At 55.0% G+C, this 2320-nt stretch overlaps 1 non-coding gene across 1 annotated transcript; it reads left to right on the forward strand.

Annotated features, from left to right (window-relative positions):
* The first annotated feature begins 893 nt into the window (after window positions 1-893).
* On the forward strand, window positions 894-1097 carry LOC134433504 (small nucleolar RNA SNORA74). The gene has a single exon (XR_010031575.1). It is a non-coding gene; the product is annotated as a small nucleolar RNA SNORA74 (small nucleolar RNA).
* Window positions 1098-2320: the final 1223 nt, after the last annotated feature.

Below are 2320 nucleotides of genomic sequence, written 5' to 3' on the forward strand. Positions count from 1 at the left end.
CAGCTCTGGTGGGCTGGGCTCGTTCAGCTCGCCGCCGTGAGGGCAAGGAGCAGCTCTGGTGGGCTGGGCTCGTTCAGCTCGCCGCCGTGAGGGCAAGGAGCAGCTCTGGCGGGCCGAGCTCCCTCGCCATGAGGGGCCACCGCCGCCATGAGGTGAGGGGGGGGGGTTACAGGGACGGGTGGCGGCAGCAGCGGGGCTGGAGACCGGGGCTCCGGGGCAGGAAGGCGCCACCTGAAATACTCACTGCCTCCTATTTAGCTGTTCGGCCGGGAGACTGGGGATGTTGCTCGGCTGTGCAGTTCAGCATTAATTCCTCAGCCTTTCGCTTGGTGTGCTGGCTTTTGTCCTCTGCCACAAGCCAGGCCGCTGCTGTTGAGCTTTGTGAATACAGATGGAACTAATGGCTTATTTGTGATGTTTCTGCTGTCCTCTCTTTAGGCCTTCAGCCGATGACCGATGGCGGTGACCCGCCCGAAGGAGCAGCTCTGAGGTGCCCCGGCCCCGTCGCGTGTGGAACCCCGAGCTGAGCTGTGCTGAGCTGTGCTGGGACAGCCGGGGAGGTGCTCCGGGAGGGCACTGGAGCCTGCGAGAGCAGATGTGAAGGGATAACCTGCCCGCGGGATACAGCAAGAGCTCTGGAGCCACATGGGTGAGGTGTGACTGTGAGCCAGCCTGGGAAAATGGGCAAAAATGTTTTGCTGTCTAAAAGGCCTCTGCTGGCTCCTGTGCTAGCCTTAGGTCCTCAGGGTGGAAATGACGTGGTTTATCCAGAAATAAGTTTAGCTTATCTATTCCTCTTGCTGGATGAAGCCTTGATGAGAGTAGGCATCATCAGAAAAGTGCCTCCATGTTTTTTCTGCCCGGTAAACCCCCCAGTTTTGGGGTTTTTGTCTCCCAGCAGTAGTCAGCTGCCCGTGGCTGCTCAGTGCCTGTGCCAGTGTTATGCTGCTGGGAGAAAAAGGTGCTGCTGAGCTTTCCTGGCACCAGCAAGGCCGTCCTAGTGCTCAGTGGTGCCACGTTTTGGCAGCACTCTGCATGCCTGAGAGTGGAGTAACTCCTGCCCGTGGAGACAGTTGACTAGACTGTATGTGTTCATGCAGCAACAGGCAGCTTTATTGAGATCTAACTTCCTTATATAGATGAAAAGGCCCATGAAGGTAATCCTCATTGGCTGAGCCAGTTACTACTCAGCTAACCAGCCAATAGCAGCCTGAGTCTCCAATGGCCTGGGCCTGCTCTTACTGGTCGAATTACATAAGCAAGGTAATTATATAATAAATAACTTATGAAGTTGGAATTATTTATACTGTGTGGCCTACAGGCCAGATGTAGAGCATCACAGAGGAATAGCTTATAAATATGGAACTTGTGTGTGTCATAAAACCTCTATAGCTCATAAATATGGAACTTGTGTGTGTCATAAAACTTCTGTTCGCATGATGTTTGGGGCACTTGAATGGAGGAAGGATCCTCCAAGTGATCAGTGCTGCAATAAAAATGAATTCTTTTTGATACTCAAACTGTGTTAGAAAGTTTCTTTTTGGGTGATTTCAGTGTCAGTTCCACAAGGCCCTGTAGTTTCACAGTGGCCCCTTGGTTCTAAAGTGTCACGATGGCCTCAGTCCCACAAGGCCCCACAATGTCCAAAGAGTCCCCTTAATTCCATGGGGCCCTGAAGAGCTACAATGGCCCCTTGGCTCCATGAGGCCCTGCAGTGCCACCCTGGGGCAGGAGGCCAGGAGGAACTCGTTCCCCACACGCTGCAGCTCCCTGGGCCAGCTGGCACCAACACCTTCTCCCAGGCCAGCACTGCCTGGCACAGCCAGGGCCGAGCCACACTGCAGCTCCCTGCAAACCACGGCGGGGGCTGCGAGGCCAAAACCCGAGTCACAGACAGTTTGTCACTCTTCCTGTCTGTATCTGACCAAGAAATGTCCCATTGTGGGGTCCCCTTTCCTGCAGTCACTGCAGCACTGGGACCATCCCTGGAGCTCTGAGCGAGAGAAATGGTCAACGTTGCACCTCTGCACTGACTCAGGGATGGTGGGAGATGCTCTCTGGGGTGGCTGGAACCATGGAAAAAGGACAGTTGGGAGCACAGAGGGAAACCCAGCTGAGCTGCTGGACTGGGTCAAGACATCTCTGTCTGGGGGAGAAGTTGGCTGTGAAACTCCCTCCTGTGGATGCTCACGTGCCCAAGAGTTGGGCACTGAAGAGCATCACAACAACAGACAGGAGGATGGGGCGGCCAGGATTAAAGTGCCTCAGGGGGGTCTGGACTGGCCACACAAGGGTGAACCCTGGACACCATCTCCAGGTT

The sequence above is a fragment of the Melospiza melodia genome, unplaced genomic scaffold, assembly GCF_035770615.1.
Source record: "Melospiza melodia melodia isolate bMelMel2 unplaced genomic scaffold, bMelMel2.pri scaffold_18, whole genome shotgun sequence".
Taxonomy (NCBI): domain Eukaryota; kingdom Metazoa; phylum Chordata; class Aves; order Passeriformes; family Passerellidae; genus Melospiza; species Melospiza melodia.